Source organism: Nannospalax galili, unplaced genomic scaffold, assembly GCF_000622305.1.
Source record: "Nannospalax galili isolate Female #2095 unplaced genomic scaffold, S.galili_v1.0 scaffold805, whole genome shotgun sequence".
Taxonomy (NCBI): domain Eukaryota; kingdom Metazoa; phylum Chordata; class Mammalia; order Rodentia; family Spalacidae; genus Nannospalax; species Nannospalax galili.
This window is the reverse complement of record NW_008353486.1, coordinates 17,076-38,996: the sequence shown is the minus strand read 5'-3', so window position 1 is coordinate 38,996 and position 21,921 is coordinate 17,076. Positions and strand designations below refer to the sequence as shown.

Sequence of the window (21,921 nt, the reverse complement as noted above, 5' to 3'; positions counted from 1 at the left end):
AATCAATTTTTATAGTTTTTAAGTTTAGAAGTATTTTGTAAATAACAATGCTAGAATTAATAAAAATTAAATTCTTTTCAGTAAGTCAAACTTACCAAAGAAAATATTTAAGTGCCTATTAGCAAAGCTTCCTAAAAATATCATTCTAGGGGGCTGGAGAGATGGCTCAGTGGTTAAGAGCACTGACTGCTTTTACAGAGGACCCGGGTTCGATTCCAAACACCCACATGGCAGCTACGAACTGTCCTTAACTCCAGTTCCAGGGGAATCTGAAGCCCTCTTCTGACCTCTGCGGCACTGCACGACACGGGTGCACTCACATACATGCAGGCAATACACTCATACACATAAAAATAAATATTGCAGGGCACGGTGGCACACACCTTTAGTCTCAGCACTCAGGAGGCAGAGGCAGGTGGATCTCTGTGAGTTCAAGGCCAGCCTGGTCTACCTAGTGAGCTCCAGAACAGCTGGGGCTACAGGGAGACCCTGTCTCAAAAACATAATATATATATTTTAAAAAATATGTATCACTCTAACGATAAACAGACAAACCCACAATGATATTCCATAGTAATCGCACTACATCTTGGACTCGGTCTCACTCCTTCCAACAGATTATGCAAAAATTCTCATGCAAAATAACCACATCCTTAGTGAACATTTAGTTCCAATGCTTTGTGCAATCTTTCCTTTAGCACACTGGACTATTTTTATATCATGCAATGAACCACTTCAGTGACTCTTTTGTTGAAATTTCCTACAAAATTAGAACACATTCGATATATCACTAGCACATTTCTAGAAATGCCAAACTTTAAGTTCTCTGAGCATTTTAATTACAAAACTAATATGAGATCAAACTAAATCCTAAGAGTGAAACCTCTTCACATGATTCCTTTAGAAATCAGCTTTTTAAATATGCTATTAAAAAGATACAATTTACTTTTACTTCCTGGATTCTTTTTTTCATCAAGACAAGAAGTCGACATTTTTTTTTTTAATTATCATAAGGAACTAGATCATAGGCTCAGTGGTAGAGCACTTGATGCTTGAGACCCTGGGGAGGGAACAGGGAAAAGGAGAGGGAAATTGAGGGGACGGGAATCAGATCATAAATCATTGCTGTAGTATACAACACATAAAACGATGGCAAATTACTTTTAAGGAATAAGTTTGTGTACTTAGCCCTATACTTGAAATCATTATTAGGAAAGAAAAAGTTGGGGTTGGAGAGATGGCTCAGCAGTTAAGAGCCCTGGCTCTGCAGAGGACCCGGGTTCAATTCCCAGCACCCACATGGCAGCTAACAACCATGTGTTTTATTTTTGTTTTTCTAACTTTTTAAAAACATTTTTTATTATTTTCAATTTTTGTGTATGAGTGTATTGCCTGCATGTATGTGAGTGCATCCATGTCATGCAATGCCACGGAGGTCAGAAGAGCTTCAGATTCCCCTGGAACTGGAGGAAAGGATGGTTTGTAGCCACCATGTAGGAAATTTACTGATAATTTCATACATGCATATAAGGTGTTTTGCTCAAATCCACGCCCCCTCCCTCCTCTTCAGAGTGGGGAATGTTAGAGTAACAACCGTTTGTAATTCCAGTTCCAGGGGAACCTGACACTCTCTTCTGATCTTTATTTTTAAAATAGTTTTTAAATGAGATTAGCTACTTCTGAACTAAGTAGCCCAGAATTTATGCGTACACACGCACACAGAGAGAGAACTGAATGCTCCCCAAAGTTGTTTTAAACTTTTTCTGATTTTTAGGGATTTTATGAGTTGTTTTTGTTGTTTGGTTTAGGGTTTTTGTTTTTGTTTGGAGGCAGGGTTTCATTCTGTAGTTCTGGCTGATCTGAAACTCCCTATGTAGCCCAAGCTGGCCTTGAGTTTTGCAGCCATCCAATGTAGGTGGCAACTACTTAACTCTGTCACTGTAGTATAAAAGCACAGACACTAGATAAAAGAATTTATATAGCTGGACTCTTATTAGCACTAGAGGCAGCTTATCAAGCCAGAGTTTGCCAGCTTGATCTATTCTAGAGGTCATGGGCAGAGGCAATTGGTTACATAAACAATTATGCCCAATTATGGCATTAAAGGACTCCATTACATTTTAAAGAACCAATCACAAGGAATAAGCTTTTAAAATCTGGATAAAACATTACATATAACAATACCAATTTTTTAAAAATCAGTCCACAAACCACTATCATAAAATTATGAACATGTTAACATGTTTAGGGCCAACAAGGTGGCTTATCAGGTAGGAGCACTTGCCACAAGCCTGAAGACGAGACTTTGATCCCCAGAATCCATGGGGAGGGAGAAAACTAACTCCCAAAAGCTGCTCTGGTCTCCACACACATGCACAGACAGACACACAAACACACAAATAATAATATTAATGTGTGCCTTTTGGAGTTCACAGCATGAAGATTGTACTCTTTTGTTTCAAAAATAAAGTATGTAAGAGTCACATAATTACAACACAAAAAGTGTTGTAATACAAACTAGTCTCTTTTGAAGCAAGCCTTGAAACTACGGAACAATACAACTCATACCTCTCCTTTTTGCTCCCTTTCTCCCCTCACACATTTAAGACTTTAGCATCTAATGCCCTACCTTGAACCTAGCCCCCAAAAGCCCAGTATTCTTGGTAACATTAAGAGACACATTAATCCATTCCACATTTTAGACTCCAAATTTCCTCACCACCCAAACTGTCTTTCTCACAGGGCTAGTTCTTTTCATTCCCAACATCTTTTCCTCCACTCTATCTCAATTACCAACTGGTACGGTCACACATGAATAGTTAAAATCTCTAATGAGGATGGGACTACTTCTATGGTACATGAAATGACTTGTTCAAATATAGGAATTGAACTGAAATTTGCAAGAAAAAAAAAGAAACATATGCATCCTTATATTTAAGATATAGAACATTAATACACTGGGGATGTGTGCTTATTTTTTTACACTGATAGGCATGGATGCTTCAAGGAGACCACCACCTGGATCTTATAATTAATGGATCTTATAATTAACATCTACTATAGCCTCCAAAAATCAAGCATTTCACGGATCTCCACCCCCTATCTTTCTGGCTCATTCACTCTGTTACACCAACCCCAACAATTCTCCGACCTCCTTAAACTTCGTAAATCATTGTCATCTTCACTTTTTCACTATCTTGCCTTTCATGTCCTTAATTTCCTCCTTTTCCAGCTTATACGCTATTGGTTCATGGCTACAACCACTTCTGCAGATTCACTCCCGGTCTTCTTGTCCCTCTCTCCCTAGGTTATACATTCCTGACAACACACCGCACTAGTCAAAGTCAGCTTTGCCTGTTCCACACACAGACATAAACAAAGCAATGGAATGAAATTGTACAATCTTTTAATTCTTTTAATTTTTTAATTGAATTTTAGGGCTTCCCATACAATACAGTTTGATGGCATTTAGATCCCCTCCCACAACTGCACATTCCCCCACTGCCTCCCCCCGCCACTCAATTTAATATATTCTCATATATAACGGCTTTATAGTCTGATTTGCGTCCCTAAGCTTTATAGTCTGATTTGCGTCCCTAAAATGTGCAATCTGAATGTTTACATTCCCTCTAAATTTCTAAAAGTTCCAATGGTCCTTAACCCTACCCAGCAATCCTACATTTCCCTAGTCAATTCATTCTCAGTTTGACAACTTTCAGACTTTCCTCTCCTCAAACCTTCAACTGTCATCTCTCTCAGCTGCTAACCCTAATACTGCCAGTAAACGGAAGCCAACAGAAGAGAACATTCACCAAATCTACCAGCATCAGCATGCTTGCCCGTTTTTCTGCCCACACACCGAGTCTTTCCTTGTAACTGTGACTTGTCTTTGCTTCTACTCACTAAATTTAACTTCTTCACTAGTGTTAGATCTTTTTTTCCTCAAAGATTTTTCTAGGTTAGTCTCTCTCCCTATAGTGTCACGTTTCCCTTATTAACAACCATTTCCATCTGCATGCTAGAGAACGTACCATGCAAAAAATACAAGTCTTCCTTGGTTTGTAGCAAAATTCTCCACAATCAGCTGAACCCACTTCCTTGCTTTATTCCAATGTAATCAAGTTTTCATCCCCACTACTCCTCTGAAATCACTCAAGGTCATCAGCTTTCCTTCTCGTCAAACCCAGGGGCTGCTTTACTCAGTCTCTCAGTGGCATTCGATATAACCAACACTTCCTTCTTGATTCACATTTTGCACTTGATTTCTTGAAAAACATTTTCCTAATTTCCCTCTACCTCGTTGCAACTTGTTTTCAGTCTCTTCTACATGGTACAGTGTTCTCAGTCCTCAACTCTCAATCGATATGAATGCCATGGGAAATTTCCTACAATACCACTGGTTTTTATTTTTTATTTGTCTTTTATGAGTTTTCTGCCTACATGTATGTAAGTACACCAAGTGCATACAAACCCAGGGCATCATGGCTTCCATTTTCACTGATAACATGGCATACCAGATTCCATTTTTAGTGATGGCAGAGCATCACAAGCTTCTGTTTTTACTGATGGTAATGCATATTCTATAAAGTACTCAGAACAATTTTTTTGATAACGTAAATCAGATTATATCATTCTCTGCTCAAACCCTTCCAATGGCATCCCATCACCTTAAAGCCTTTAAGATGAACTCAAAGACCTCTGTGATCAGGTGCCTGTCAGCCTCTCATCACTTTACCTCTTGTTCAGAATACTCCAGACACACAAGCTTTGTACATTGCTCCAAAAATACCAAGCATGTTACCAATTAATTTGTTTTTCTTTTTAAAACTTAAAAGTTCTTTCCATCAAGGCTTGTGTAAATCTACACCACTATATTAATCAACAAAGAAATGTTTAAGCCACCCAAAGAAGTGGGTCTGAAATGAATACTCTATATAATTTGACTTTCATAACTTTAATACTTAAAAGCATGCTTAGCCTTCTAATGTCCAATTAGAAAATTAAACTGGTATCAGGTTAGTACCACAAACTTAAACAATGAGAAGAATTTTTATTTTTTAAATTCTAAGGTAAAAGCATTGTAAAGTTGTATAAAATATAAACAAACAAGATAGCAGCAAAATGAGGCACGCTGGTTGGCCCAGAGCATACTGGCTCCCAAGAGACTGAATGCGGCCAGTGGACCATGTAACAAACCTTATCACACAAGATGAATATTTACCTGACGACAGGCACTTCTATACTGATCTCAAAATTCTGAGGCCAGGGCATGGTAAGTAACAAAGAAAATAACTGGAGAGTCAAAATGGCAGCACAGCCAGAGCAATTACCTAGAAACAGGAATCAAGCCTCTTAATTTTATTAAGAATCTTAATGCTTCTTTATTGATCTCAAATTCTGAACTCAGGACTTGATAAGTAAGAGGGACAATAACTGGGGAGCCAAGATGGCAAAGCCCTGCAAAGCTGTGGAGCTGGCTGCCCATGTGTACCAGAGGGGCATACACCTGGCTGCCCACCCACACCCGCACTTGCACAGCCATGACTGCCATCCTCCCTGAACTGCCCACCCATGAAGCCCTGGTGGCACCCATGGTCAGCTGACCATAACTATCACCCAGCTGCTGTCAAGACCTGGCTGAAATCCTCAACATTAGGAATCTAAGAAGTCTACAGATTTCAGAAAATCAACTAGAGGATGCTGGTGTAATCCTGTGAAGCTGTGACACCTCCCAACGGCCACTGAGACTCTTAGGTTGGAGGCCTGTGCGCTAACTGCTGCCTGCTGTGAGGACCTAGCTTCTGCTTTATCCACAGTAACACCCTGAAGGGAATCAGCCTGTTGGAGAATGCCTTGGTTCACAGTGGGGTCACTGTGCTGAGGGAGGCCTGGAAACAGCCAAAGTGTATTCTGCACAAAAGGGCTGTGAACAACTAACTTTGATGAGGAACACCAAGCAGTTCTGATCACTGAGAAAAAGAGAAACCCTACTTAACCTTCCTAAGCAGTGTGTAAAAGAAACAGAAATTGAATGAAAATCTCATTCCAAGAAACCTGGGTGTATTCTTTGTACCCAAGACTAGGTACCAAGGAAAGAGATGCATAAAGCATATCTTTATGTGTGTTTATTAACTTACAAAGGAATGAGTACCCAGTCCCTAGCCCCACTCCATGACTCAGAGTCCACCATATCAGACCTTGCCATGCCCATAGTCACCCGTAGCATTCTCTCACACCTCAGGGGCCAGCAATCTCGCCCTAGGTCCACAAGAGTCAGTCCATTCTGTCCTTGAGCTGCTGTGCAGCTGGCTATGCGTTCCCCACACCACATGTGCCGCAGCTCACAGCTTTAGTCCCAAGATGGCTCCTAGCAGCCCCTTCGTAGTCCACGCTCTGTGGCAGGCCCCACCCATTGGAGGAACTAGCCAATTAGGAGACAATCATGAAGTCAGATGTGGTGGCGTAGACCTTTAACTCCAGCACTCAGAAGACAGAGGCAGATGGATCTCTGGGAGTTTGAGGCTAGCCTGGTCTACAAAGCAAGTTCCAGGCCAGATGGGGCTACAGGGAGACCCTGTCTCCAAAAGAAAAAAAAAAAAGCCAGGTGTGATGCATACACTTGGAATCCCAAAACAGGAGAGGCAGAGACAGTTGGATGCCTGGGGCTCCCTCGCCAGTCAGCCTACCCTAACCCACAAGGTGAACAACACCTAAAGAACAATATCCTAGGTTGACCTTGGGCCTCCACTCACACATGTAAACATGTGCATCCACACACATGAACTCACATACATGCAAACACACACTGGAATTTTAAGGGATAGAGAGATGAGAAGCATGAGAACCTTCTGGATCCCCAGTACCAATATAAAAAGCCAGGTGTGGTGGCATACATCTGTAACCCTAGCCCTGGGGTGGTGTTTTGGAGACATCCCCGGAGCTCGCTGGCCATCCAGTCTAGCTAACTGGTGAGCTCTGGGCTCAGTGAGAGATACTTTCTCAAAAAAATAAGATGGAAAGCAGTAAAGACAGTCACCTGACATCAACCACTGGCCTCCATACATGCACACTCACATGTACATGTGCACACACATGCACTCATACACTATATGGGTGATAATGAAATTAAAATTAAGATTTTAAAACAAGAAAAATGGATTTTTATGATACTGAAAATCAGAAGCAATATATTTATGACTTTTTGGGAAAAGCTTTTGCTTACATTTTAGTCTTCTATCATAGCTAAGAGTTCAATAGAATATAAACCCATGAATAATACATCTTCATACATAATGTTTCATATCAGATATTAAAGAGATGGCTCAGCATATAAGAGCACTGGTGGTTCTTACAGAAGACCCAGGTTCTAATCCCAGCACCCACATTGTGGCTAACAACCGTTTGTAACTCCAGTTCCAGGGGATCCGATGCCCTCTTCTGTCTTCCGAGGGCACTGCACGACATGGGTGCACTTAAACACATGCAGGCATAACACATTAAAAAAAAAGTAAAAAAATTTAAAGAGCTCGCATCAGTAATTTAATAGTTCAATAAACATCCTAACCACTTTAAAGCAATTTCCTTGAACATCTGCATAACTGTATGTAAGAACCTAGAGGCCTGCTGGTAGCAAAGAAACACTGGTAGAGCATAAGAGAAAAATGACAGCACAGTCGCTTTCCTTCAAACTCATTTACAGTGACCAATCTCACCACCTGCCAAGAGGTGTATCACCTGAACCAAGATTAAATAAATGACTTGATAAATGACTTGGGGCCAACAATAGAAGAGGGCAAAATTCCCTATCTCCAAATTTGCTACAGCCACTGTCTGTGGCAATCAGGCAGTGATAAATACTTATTAGAGAATACTATCCTCCTTTCAGATACCTGAAAGTTATTCTGGTTTTTGTTCCTGACCTAAGTTCTAGTACTACACTCTCAAAGAATCACGTATTGGACCCTACTGAACTAAGGCTGATACTACAAGTCTGTCAGGGCAAAGGCATAATACATCAAAAGAACAAAGACAAGTTTGAGAAAACAGATTTTCCAAATCCTCTGGACCTACAGAATCCAGCCTTTGATCAAGGGTAAGGTCCTGAGTTTGCTCCTGGCTAGACCTGAAGACAACATGGGCTCCTTTTACACTCATCCTATGATCTCTCTTGTACAGGCTCATACCCTAAGGCCATGACAAGAAAACATAGGAAATTTTCCACTCCTTAGTCACAGAAATAATATCTACTTTGGAAAGCATACCCCTGATATCGTCACCTCTTCCAAGCATACCCGTGATACTGTCACCTCTTCCAAGCATACCCCTGATATCACTACCCTCTTCCAATAGCCACGGTGGTTTTCTGGAATCCCATCTTTCCTACCATCTTCATTTCACTGATTTGCAAGTACATGCTGAAGTTAGTGTATTTTTCATGTACTTTCTAGAGTCAAGAATGATAAGGCTGAAAACATTATTTTAAAATACTGCTCCTTGCCAGGTGTAGTGACACAGGCCTTTAATCCCAGCACTCAGGAGGCAGAAGCAAGTATGTGAGACTGAGGCCAGCCTGTTCTACACACAGCATTCCAGGCCAGCTGGGGGTACAGGGAGACTCTGTCTAAATAAACAAACGAACAAATAAAAATAAAAGATTTTAAAAATAAAACACTGTTCCTTAAATTTTAATATGCAAACTATGGATCTTGCTAAAATGCACATTCTAATTCAGTGTATCTGGTTCCCAGGTATTGCAAATGCTCCCAATTTCTAGGAAATTTTTTAAGTAGCAAGGTTCCACAAGGCCATGGCACCTATGTATGATGCCTTCCCTCAAGTCGTAATCCTAGTGGAGTATTGATCTTTCTTGTTACAGTTTTCTTTTTTTCTGGGGCAGGGGGTGTCATTAATTTTTGTTGGTTGGTTGTTCATTTGGTTTTGGGTGTTTTTTTTTTTTTTTTTTTTTTTTTGAGGCAGGGTCTCCTTATAACCCCAGCTGTCCTGGAACTCACTATGTAGACAAGGCTGGCCTCAATCTCACAGATTTTCCTACCTCTGCCTCCTGAGTGCTGGGATTAAAAAAGTCATGCGTCACCACACTCAGCCATGGTTTTGTTTTTTTCTTCTCTAATTTACACCAGACCTATGTTCTTATCCTCTCCACATTTACAATTTATATTTAATGCCACATACTCTTATTCAATCAGCATCTCTAAATTTCCCTCCTCTATTTTATTCCAAAGTAATATCTAAAATGTAAAACTAGGGCTGGGATGCAGCTCTGTGGCAGAGTACTTGCTTAGCACATGTAAAGCCTAAGTTTAATCCCCAGCACTTCAAAAATAAATGAATGAATAAATAAAATGTAAACATGGCTGACAAAAATGCTCTTGTGTGTTTAAGTCTATTTATACACCCTTCAAGGGGATTTTAATTCAGAACACACAGAATAAGAGTTCTTGCAAGTGTCAAAAGGGGACTGAAAAGACAAAATGCCAAAAGGAAGACTATGGGATATGAGTTTAGAAATTGGGCCTACTTTGTATCTAATATAAGGCAAAAGAATGTTATCTAAAAATGATTACAACCAGTTTTTACATAATGAAAACACTTTAAAGCTCTATTTAAGGGCCCACTTACAAATAAAATTCCTATACATCAAATAGATATGCTACTCTGGGCATTGTCACCTTGTTAGCTGAGAGGAAAAAAAACTCACAATACTTAGAACTGTATGCCTGAAACTTAGAGAGCATTCAAAGGCTTCCAGTGTTAAGTCCAGAACCAATCATAGGCTCTTATTTAATAGGTATACGAATTAGTTACTTTTCTGTTGCTATAATAAAATACCATGACCAAAAGCAATTTATAGAAGAGTTTACTTTGGCTTATGGTTTCAGACAAGTCCATAATAGTGAGAAAGGCTGGGCAGCAGGAGGTTGGAGCAGGAAGCTAACTGATCATATTTCATCAGCACACCAGGGACAGAAAGCACTGGAAGTGGAGTGAGCTCTCAAAGTTCTCCTCTAGTGACATACTTCCTCCAGCAAGGCTCTACCACCTAAGAGGTTCTACAACCTCTCCAAAACAGTGCTATCAAGTGTTCAAACACATGAGCCTATGGGGGATATTTCTCATTCAAACCATCACAATCTACTCCCTGACCCCCACAGGCTCATGGCTATATCATAATGCAAAATGTATCTAGTCCAACTTGAAAAGCCTCCATAGTCTTTCACAGTCTCACCTCTATTTCAGAAGTTCACAGTATCTTTTGAGACTCAAAATAATCTCTTATCTATAACCTTCTATAAAATAAAAAAGCAAAATGCATACTTCCAGTATACATTGACACAGAATATATATTTCCATTGAAAAAGGAAGGAATGGAGACATAGTGAAGAAATACCAGACCAAAGCAAGATCAAAACCCAGTAGGGCAAAAAACAAATCCTGTAGCTCTCTGTCCAGTGTCTACAGCTTTAGATCCCAAGGGCTTAAATGGCTCTGCTCCCAGCATACATCATTCTCATGTTGGTTCCACTTCCTATATGCAGCTCTCCTTGGCAGATGTCTCATAGGTCTGGTATCTCTACCATCATGGTATCCATCACAACCCAGGCTTTACTTTCACAGCTTCATGAATTAGACTCTAATGGCCTCTTGCCCTCTCAGGGCCTTCACACAGGGACTTCCACAGCACACTTAGCAGTTCTCTGAAACTGAGTAGGGAGAATCTATGGACCCCTCATTCCAAAGCGTCAAGTGAATGACACTGACAAGTTCAACTTCTAGCTTGGAATGAACTCTCATCCCCTTGGACCACATTAGCAACAGCTTTTGTATGTTGAAACACCTGCTTTCTAGGAGCAAGCAACCCCTTAGGCTTTCTTCTTTCACTTCATGGAGCCTAGCTGGGAGGAGTCTTGCCCTGGGGTTACCCTTCCCATTGTTCAGTGCAGAGCAGCAGGCCTCTCCTTAATGGTGCTAATCTCCTTAACAATTACAGCCTCTTTTCCAGCTCCAGCACATGCACTGGCTGCAACATTAAGCTTTTAGTGTTTTTTTTTTCCTCTCCAAACTATACATTGTCTATTTCCTTGTGTATCACTTGCTCTTTGTCAGTGCAACTGTGTAAGAGTTATCAGTAATAAGCATTCCAAAGACTCAACATTATGCTGTCTTAGAATCTCCTCTGCCAAAGAAATTAGTCCATTAACTTTCAAATTCAGCCTCACATAAATTCTCAGGACACAGGCAGAAAACAGCCAGATTTTTGCCAAATATAACATATGCATGGCCCCTATATATAGTCAAAAGACCTTGTTCCTGCTGAAACCTCGTGATCCATGTCTCCACAGTCCACACTGCTCTCAGCACTACTATATTACAGGCTCCTACTAGACCCGGCTATTAAGCTCTTCTTACAACATTCATGTTCCTAGTTCAAAGTTCCAAATACTTGCTCATTGCTCAAAAAAGCAACATGGTCAGGTACTTCACAGGAACCATCCCACATCCCCTAGTACCACTTCTGTATTAGTTACTTTTCTGCTGCTGTGATTAAAATACCATGACCAAAAGCAACTTAGAGAGGAAGAGTTTATTTTGGCTTATGATTCCAAAAGGGTCCATAATGGTGAGAAAGACATGGCAGCAAGCAGCCAGAGCAGGAAGCTGGCTGCTCATATTTCATCGTCAGCACACCAGGAAATACAGAGAGCACTGGAAGCAGGGTGAGGCTATAAATTCTAAAGCCCACACCCAATGATGTAATTCTTTCAGCAAAGCTCCATCACCTAAAGGTTCCATAACTTCCCCAAACAGTACAACCAACAGAGGACCAAGTATTTAAATACATGAGCCTATGGGGGACATCAGTCATTCAAACAACCACAACCCTTAATGGCTAGACCTAAGAGTGATCAAGCTATCTATTCAACTACAATCAAGTTAGATTTTTATTACTTTCACCTTAAGATACATTAAAAATACCCTAAATGCCACCTGAGGGATAAAGAATGTCAAAAATGCTATTATAAATTGGGGGAAAAGAAACGGATTGTTTTTTAATAGGGGTTAGTTTTTTAGATAGGGTCTAACTCTGTAGCACAAGATGGCCTCAAATTCTTGGTGATCCTCCTGCTCCAGCCTCCTTAGTGATGGAATTACAGATGTAAGCAATCATGCCCCAAAAGAAACTGATTTTATATATTGATTTTTATTTTGTTTTGGTTTAGTTTGGCTTTTTGACACCAGGTCTCATGTAGCTCCATGCTGACCTCAAATTTACTTTGTAGCAGAGGCTGACCTTCAACTCCTTAATCCTTCTGCCTCCACCTTCCAAGTGCTAGGATTGCAGAGATGTACTATCACATCCAGCAAGAAACTGATTTTTTTAGCTGAAAAACAACCTGATGTGTTCTATTCACCTTAAGAAATGAGATTCAAGTCAAGTGGTACTTCAGACCCATAATCCCAGCAGGCAGAGGCAGAGGCAGAGGGATCTCTATGAGTTTGAGGCCAGCATGGTCTATAGCGAAACTTTATCTCAAAAAAGGAAAAGGTAAAAGAAGTGGGTTTCAACTTTAACCACTTAAAGTTGACATTCCCAGTATACTATCACATTAAGAAATACTTGTAAAAAGAACTTCCCTCATACATCCCCTACCTTGGTTAGTAGAACACTAGCCTTTCAAGGCAAAATCTTTGGTGCCAATCTACAATTTTCCTTCTCCATTTCCCCATTCTTCCTACTTCCTCAACCAAAATGACCAAGTCCTATCATTTTTTCCTAAGTGTTCTTAGAGCTGGGCGTGGTGGTGCACACTTTTAATCCCAGCACTTGGGAGGCAGAGGCAGGTGGATCTCTGTGAGTTCAAGGCCAGCCTGGTCTACATAGTGAGTTCCAGGACAGCTGGGGCTACAGGGAGACCCTGTCTCAAAAAGACGCCCCCCTCTAAGTGTTCTTCCAGTCAGTCCTCTCCATAACCTCTGCCACTGCCTAGTCCACACCTTTTTTTCTCACCTTATCTGAAACAGCTATCCCAACCTCACTGCCTCAGTCACCCTTATTCCACAGCAGTCAGGGTGATTTTCCAGTTACAACCCTAGTATCTCTTCTGCTCAAAATTTCAACTGTCTCTGTCACCTACAGACCTAAGCTATTAATAACAAATAATAGCCTAACCTATTAATAACAGAATATAACTTTCTATGATTTGAGTCCCGCCACATCACACTGCAATCACCTCTCATGAAACACTTTTTTTTAAGACAATCTAAATTTGTATCCCAAACTCAAAATCTTCCTGCCTCAGCCTGTGCTGTAATTACAGGTATGTACTACATCCAACCCGCATCCAACACTTTAAGCATCATCAATATCAAGCTATACTGCTGGAATTTCTAGCACACACATCATGCTAGTTGTCTATAGCCAACATTTTCCTCTTTGGATTCCTGGATAACTGCCATGTATCTTTAAGATTCAGCTTATGTTTAATGAGAACACTCAGTCAAGTGCTTGTCCCACACTAACTATAAGAACCTGAATTCGCTCCCTAACACCTAAGTAAAAAGTCAGGCATGGTGGCATACATTTGGAACCCCAGTGCTAGGGAAGAGAAGGCAGGAAGAACCCTGGAGCTCACTGGCCAGTCAGCCTAGCCTAATAAAAATAAATAAAATAAAATTCAGCTTAGATCCCAGGAAGGCACCTAAGCCTTACTATTATTATTGTTTTCCATTTTGTGAACTCTGTAGCTAACACTGGCACTTAATGGGCATTTACTATGTCCCTGCCACTGTTTCCAAGCATTTCCAACTCATTTAATCTTCTATGAAGTAGAACCGTTATTATTTTTGTACACATAGGAACTGAATTACAGAGAAGTAACATTCCTGAAGATATCCAACTTGATGGAAACAGATGAAAATCCCTACGTCGTATATAATATTGTACCTGTCACAGTGAAGTTATTCACATGAATGTCACGTAAGCTCCCTGAGGGTAGGGAGCATGTCACATCTGTCTCTAAATCAACTGTACCTGGTTTAAACTACATACATAAACACTGCTCACATTTCTGGAACTGACTTTAAAATAGCATTCCTAAAAAGCTCAGGACAAAAACATTCAAAAACTGGTTCCCAAATAAATATCTGAATATGTTATAGGAGTTCTAGAATAAAGCAAGCTATTTTATCAAATAAAAGGATATTCAAAAGAGAAGTCATGGGGCTGGAGAGATGGCTCAGCAGTTAAGAACACTGGTTGTTCCTGCAAAAGACCTGTGTTCAAATCTCAGCACCCATATGGCAGCTAACAACTGTCCATAACTCCAGTCCCAGGGGATCCAACAGCCTCATCTGACCTCTGTGGGCATTGTACGACATGGTACACTTACCTATATGCAGGTAATACACACATACACATAAAATAAAAATAATAAATAAAAAAAGTCATTACAGACATGAGATTACAGTCCTTGAGGACAATGAAATGAACTTATTTTGTGGTAATATTGTTTAATCACCATTAATAAATCAAACTCAAGGGACCATTTGCTTATGATTAATTTTTCCCCCTCACTAAGACTTCTTGTTTCTTAACATTCATGGCAGTAAAAAGAAAGCCCTAAATTTACTTTACTCGAATGGAAAGAAGCAAATCATAGTCCAGGGCAACTAATTGCTTCCTTAAATCCTGCCAAGAAATGTATCCCATTAGGCAATTAAAAGAAAATCCAGTTGCCTGACTAAGCATTCCACAGAAGAATTTCTAAGGTTGTGTAGACTGGCATTCCACTATTCAAATACTGAAAATGTTTCTAAGGCAAAGAAAAATTTTAAAAACTAAGAACAAAATAAAACCACCAGTCTACAGAATACAGACATTTATACTACAATATATATGTTACATTAAAACATATGAAGTCATTCTTGGTTTAAAATTTAAAAAGGTATTCTAATACCAACGATATAAAACTTTATGACCAAACTACTGTACTCAGTTGTGTTACACTCCTCTGAGCCATACTGAAACGGAGTAATTAAAATCCACAGGGACAGTACGTTAGAGTGATCTACACTCCACCCAGCCTTAAACCACTTGTGCACCACTGAAAGGTAAATTTGCTATCCAAAGACCCAAAATTTAAGCCACTGCGAGTTCAGGCCACAGGACGGCAATCTCTGCCCCTAAACACACCTACTATTTCTTTGTACATTCAACCATCAGCTCCTGGTAAGAGGCCACAAACTGGAACTTGGATGCATGTTTTCCCACACGCTGCAGTCTCTTCCAAACTGAAGCCATGGTGAGGGGTCAAAAGGCTGGAAAGGTTCTGGATGTGCAATACAGCAGCTTTAATAAAGCAGAGGGTCCAAAGCAAAAGAGCTTTGCATGTATGTCTGTACTTTAAAAAAAAAAAAAACAACTATAACTTGAAATGATGCTTGGGGTCCATAAGTCTTCCCCGTTTCACAGGGTAAATCCCATCCTAGATGAATGGCCCGGTCAAGGACAGTATGAACACATGACACGATGATTGAGAGGAGGTTCCCTCACCGAGACATCACCGTTCCACCTCAGGAGCTATATGACGTGTATTCTGGAGAACTGAAAAGCAAAACAAAGACAGAAAGAGCAAGAATATGAGAAAAGCACGGAGAAGCGACTAACACCCATGCTAGATAAGGCTGCAACAGCCTGTTATCTGCATGTTTTTCAAACAACGAAACAAAACACCGGCCTCAAAAGCTACTAACATCAAGGATGCCCGATACCATGGAAGAACTGACAATTCACAGCGAAGACGGAGGCAAAACACCAGGTAACCAGCAGCAGGCACCGAGAGGAGTCGGGCCCTGCCTGCCCATCCTCGCATCACAGAAGGGCTAGTAGAGCGGGAAAGTCGGGATACTGGTTAAGGTCCACCGCCAGTCAGAGGGAGGAGCGGAGTATTTTTAAATAAACTTTATTTTTCCGACAATAATGAATAGCCTCGAGTCCTAGAATGTGTGCTTAGAACAAACTAGGGTGCAAGACGGAAACGCTGTTGTCCAGGAGGAGGGGAAACGGACGGGGACTAGGAGTGGAGGGAAAGCTCCAGGCTCCGGGAGGGCAAGGTCCCTGCTGCAGGCCACTCGGGCGCCCTTCACCCAGGCTGCCCCGAGGAGCGGAATGCAAAGTCCTGCCTGGACTGGACGCGGGGCAGCGGGCAGCGGCCGTGCGGGAGCGGCACCTCCCTCCCCCAGACCAGCAGCCCGCCCTCCCGCGCCGCCTCCGCCCGCAGGGAGCCCGGACCCTGCCTCTGCCCGCAGTCGCTGCCCCTGTCACCCAGGCGGTGCCACCGACCCCGGCCCGGCCCCCGCGCCCCGGCCCCTACTCCCACCTCCAATCCCGCCGTGCCCTCCTCAGAGCCGCTCCTCCGTCGCCGCCGCCGCAGCAGCCGCCGCCGCCACCGAGTCCTCCATCCCCACCGGAGCCGCATGGAACAGCCGAGCTAGGCGCGGCGCAGGCGGGAGCCCGGGTCCGCAACCCCCGAGCAGACGGCGCCCGCGCCCGCCCCCTCCCGGCAGAGCGGCCTCCAGCCCGAGCGCCCTCCCGCCCGAGCGAACCCCGCTAGCGCCTAGGCTCAGCGCCTCGCGCCCCGGCCCCGCCCTCCTCCGCCGCCACCACCACCATCATTACCTCCCCCGCCGCACCTCTCACACTAACCCTGCCCACGGCGGCTCAACCTCGTCCCCGCGGCCGCCATTGGCCGGGCATGCGAGGGCCCCGCCCACGGGGGCGGCCGGGCCTTAGTGCGGCTGGAGCGTCTCATTGGCGAAGCTCGGTGCCCGTCACGGAGGCTCCACCCGTGGAGAACCAGGCTCCTAGTCCTTCCTCTTTAAAAAAAAAAAAATTGGAGACCCACGAAGGACGATCCCGCCCATTCCTCTGAATGGCTGAGAGAGGGCTCGAGAGGCGGGAGCGGTGGGGCGTGTTTATGGTGAACTGGAAAGCGGTTGCACACCGAGACTGTCCGTCACGGGCGGGACAGGGCGGGGCTTCGGGCGCTTGCCTGTGCCGCCTAGCAGGGGTCAGCCTGGCTGCCTCGCGCAGAGCGTGGTGCGGTTGCTCTCGGTCCTGGTCCCCACCCAGGGCTCGGTGTGCCCTCTCCTGCTCAGCCAGTAGCCAGCGTCTTTGCACACACGGCCTGAATTTCACTCCGTTCCTCCCGGGGTTTCTTTTGACCCTGCCAGGCCCCCGCCCCAGGTCCAAATCCACAGGATTCAGTAAGCTGAACTAGACGTAAAACGTCTATACTGCGGCTTCTTCCTGCTCTGAGTCTCAGCGTTTCTTTTGAATCTTGCTTTCTCCTGCTGGTTTGCGGTCTCTCTATCCCCTGGGATGAGCCGGGGGTGGATATGGGAACGGCTGGCTAGGTGAAAAGGGCGATTGGAGGCCGAGAGCAAGGGTGTCCTGCCCAGTTAAAAGAGCGGGCCTCTGGCAGCTCAGGATGGCCTGGAACCCGCTCTTGTAGGCCAGGGCTGGCCTTGAACTCTGACTTTACTGCCTCTGCCTCCTGAAATCACGTGCATCAGTCAAGCCAGATTTTTTTTTTTTTCTTTTTTCTTAAAATAGTGTCTGGCAGTATATCCGAGGCTGGCCTCGAGCTCCATCATCCTCTGGCTTCCAGGGTGGTGGGATTGCTGGGATTTGCCAGTGGGAGCCGTTGCCCAACTCCAAGGTCCCTTTTGAGGATATGAAAGCTACACTTTCTCTATGGGCAGAAAATATCCCAAAACACAAAACATTTGCTTTCAACTGTAGGCGGTTCTCAGATCTTTGATGCACAGAAAGAACTAAGCAATGTGCTGAGACACTCATGGTTTGTCAGGACTAAGGCAAAAAGAGGAGCCTAAGGATATTGGGAGAAGTGTTGCCCAAGGAGGGAGGGGGAAGAAGGGCTAGGGAGAGAGGAGAGAGCGGAAGAGGGGAGGGAAAGAAAGAATTGGAGGAAGGGGAGACGGGAGAGAATTCAGAAAGCAAGCAATGAGCAAACTTTGGAAATGAGGTGGAAGCAAGCATGGAAACGGTAAAAATAAGCCCTGAAATTAATTAAGGGTCATTCCTAAGCTTATAAAAGGTGGCGAATATAGTAAAAGAGTAACCTGAAGGGCTCAGAGATGGCTCAGTGGTTAAGAGCACTGGCTGCTCTTTCAGGGGACCCGGATTTGAATCCCAGCACTCAGATGGCAGCTGACAAAGGCCTTAACTCCAGTTCCAGGGGAAATTCGATGCCCTCTTCTGACCTCCACAGGCACTGCATGACACCGGTGCACTTATGTACAGGCAAGCAGTACACTCATGCACATAAAATAAAAATGATAAATTTTTTTTAAGTAACTTGAATTCTTTGAAGGAGGTGAAGTGTGATGAAGTAAGAACAGCTGCATACAATAGTAGCAAGAGAAAGGAAGGGGTGGATACTATCAATTCCAGGCAGATGGGAGATGGGTAGAAGGCTTGAATCCAGGATCTAAGTCTACTTCCACTTTCAGTAAGAGAAAATGGCCTAATAATACCACAGAGAGGAATGTACATTTTACAGAAAAAGGTGTAGTTATCACTCATTTTGCAGTAGTCAGTTCTAAAATGTAAAATAACCAGAATTCTTATTGTGTATACATTTTACAGTTCTCAGGTGTCCTTCCACAGGTGAGTTACACAGCCATCATGATCTTTTAGTAATATATTCTGCTTCGTTAATAGATATTATGTGCATAGACCTTTTTAATGCGTAATTTATAGAAATGGTCATAAACTATGCTCATCTAAGTTGCCTTTCAAGAACCGACATGATAATCAGGTTTTTGCACCCTACTTATTACTGTTCTTCATAAATTCTCAGATATTCTCAATATGGTCATTCTGTTTCTTTTAATACTCTTTTCCTTCCTCAAAGGAGAGAGGAGGCTTTATTGTAAAGAAATTATCTAAAGAGCAGTGGGAGGAAGAGGGGAGAAAGGAAGGAAAAGAGGGAAGGAGAAAGGGAGGGATGGAAGAAGGATGGAGCGCTAGGGATCGTCCAGTTAGAAAATTTCGAAGAAAAGTTTTTTTATAAGATAGCTCTTCATTTTAGGGAAAACATTTTTCTTGGACGTAAACTCACTTTTCTTTTTAGCCGCCAAGGTAGCTATGAAGAGACCAAGGTTAAAATTGTCTCCTGAACAAGGAAAGATACTAAGAGCAGACCTTGACATTGTTCTACTGCTGAGCTCAAGAGCATAGACTGTCTCCTGGAGGCTGCCGGGAGCAGTGTCTTCTCTTCTCGCCAGAGCACTTTCAAAAATTACCTGTCTACCAACTGAATTTATTGAGGAACTTTAAATATAGAATATTCTAAGATTTGTTGGTCTGTTTATAAGTACTGACTAAATATTGATCATGTTAAATACTATTAATAATACATAAAGGTTATAGTTCTATTCTCAAAGAATTTTCAGGAGCAGATCTTCAACGCCCATGCAAGAAAAATGACAACCTTTCTGAGCCCCAGTTTCCTAGTCTATAACGCCAGTAAGCATCCCTTTCTGCGATATTGAGAACATAGAAGATATGAACATAAAGTGTCATATGAACATAATAAGCAGTGTATGCTATTCTGTCTGGTAGCAAGCTTAAATAAGAAAAAGCATGACAGGTTTTCAAGAACACTTGAACAATCTCTACATGGTCCTACACATCCCTCCCTGAAGGACTGCAGTCTCTCAGGCAGTACATTTACATTATTCCTCTCCCATTAACTCAGTGGATACCACACATGAATGTCGATAATTTGGTGGGTTGAGGACTTTATGATAATTACTTAGTGTTTACTTACCTCTAATCCACCTGACCATACTTAATGTAATCTTAACTGGGCTCTTTTGGCAAGCTATAAGTTACTTTTTTCCCGAAGGTTCCAGTTCCCCTGCCTATGGGCTAAATCCTGCTGACTGCTACCCCTTCCTGGACTCTTCTCCATGTTTCTGTGCCCCTTTTCTAACGCCCTATTTATCTGAGACTTGATTTATCATCTCTCTGTCCCACACTTCATAGATACATAATAGACCTTTGTATACAATAGACGTTTGTTTGCTGAGTGCAAAATTTTAGTTTTACTTAACAGGAGTCAATATTTCACAAAAATTAAGTTTTGCCTTTCAAAACTGCCAAGCTTAAAATGAAATAAGGAGGCAATGCCACCCACAGGGAGTAAATCTTTTCTGCAGTGAAAGTTTGGAAAAGGACACAAATGCTTTTCAGTGGAGCAACTTTTCTAGTCCTGTTTTAGAAACTCCAAAATTGAAGATTCTATTTAGGAAATGCAGCCATAGGTTCAAATTACTATTATCTTTCCAGGCGACAAAATTCTTTCCTTTTACAAGGTTTTGCCGTAAAAATTGTCAGCAGTATTATTACAGTATTTTAACTACTAATGGAACTTGTGCCTTAGTCCTTGTAATAAGATTTACTCCCAATAATAACACTGCAATTTTTGTATTTTTTTCCAATTACCATAGCCATGTACTATACACAACATCACTGTAATTTATAACTACTCATGGAATTATTTTGAAGTCTTAACCAACAACTATACACCCAACAATCCCACAACAATTTCTTTGACCCTAAAAATTTACCATGGCAAGCTAAAACTTTTGAAATTTTAACCACTGCTTTTTGTAATGTTTCTAGATAATTCCTTTTATCCTGTGGCTTTTCTTCTGTATCTCATCGCAAGATAGCCTTGGCATCACCTCCCCACTACATTTAAGCTGGTCTTTGCTATGTCAAGAAATAACCATAATAGATTAGAGAAAAACAGAATTTTTTTTTGAAGTTTTAAAGACCTAGTCTTTGGAGAATAATGGAATCAAATCCAGTTACAGATTTATATTGCTTCATTCAATAGTCTCAAGTCTGAAGCCAGAAATGACTTAAACATGTGGCTAGTCCAAATTAAGATGCATTGTTAAGTATAAAATATACGCTGGTTTTGAAGAAGTACTATGTAAAAGCAAAGGTAATACATATCATTAGTATTTTTATATTGATAACACATTGACATAATATTTTGGATATGCAAAAACAAAAATAATTTTATATGATCCTTTTTCAATCTGGGTACTAGAAAAAATATAAGTTTCTGTTTTGGTTGTTTTGGCTTTCCAGTACTGGGGATTGAATTGAGGGCCCTATGTGTACTAAGCAAGCACTACCACTGAGCTACTACCTACCTAGCCCCGCAAAATGTAAATTTCACATGACTCTTGTACTGTATTGCTATTGGACAGTGTTGGTATAGAGAACAGTAAAGCTTCCTTTCACTGAGATGAAAAATCAATTTCCTGGGCTGGAAGAGGAGTTAGAATATGGTAAGACCCTAGATGCCAATAAATCCTGACAAGGCACTTATTCTCACCCTATTCTGGCACAAGGTTTGGAGAAGGGTACCTGAAATGACAGGATCCACCTACCTATGGGATTGGAGACCTGAGACATAATTTTCCTGTTAGATCACTAAGGTGTGACAAACCCCTTAAGAGAAGCAAGGGCCAGGCCAACCTGCGCCATGAGCAAAACCAGACAACCAAGACTTTAAAATGGCACAATCCAATGCACTTTTAGTGATCAACAAAATGTTCTATACCTATACAATAGAATATCCATAAGCTGGTTGAGAGTATTGAGACACTTGAGGCTTGATTAGTATAGCTGAGTTGTATGAGTTTTAATATTATTTAATTGTAATTAATATAAATGTAAATAGCCACAAGTGGCTGGTGGCTACCATAATAGACAATACAAACTTACAAAGTACCACCGAGGTTCTGGGAAGCGCAACGTAATTCCCAGTTTCCTAAAGAGACATGGGGTGTTAGGGA

At 42.0% G+C, this 21,921-nt stretch overlaps 1 protein-coding gene across 1 annotated transcript in view; it reads right to left on the bottom strand.

The window, feature by feature from the left end:
* Ehbp1 (EH domain binding protein 1) overlaps window positions 1-16,627 on the bottom strand; it is a gene marked incomplete in the record, with an annotated part of 244,217 nt that extends 227,590 nt beyond the window's left edge. The window contains 2 exon segments of the mRNA XM_017802601.2: window positions 15,212-15,622; window positions 16,398-16,627.
* Window positions 16,628-21,921: the final 5,294 nt, after the last annotated feature.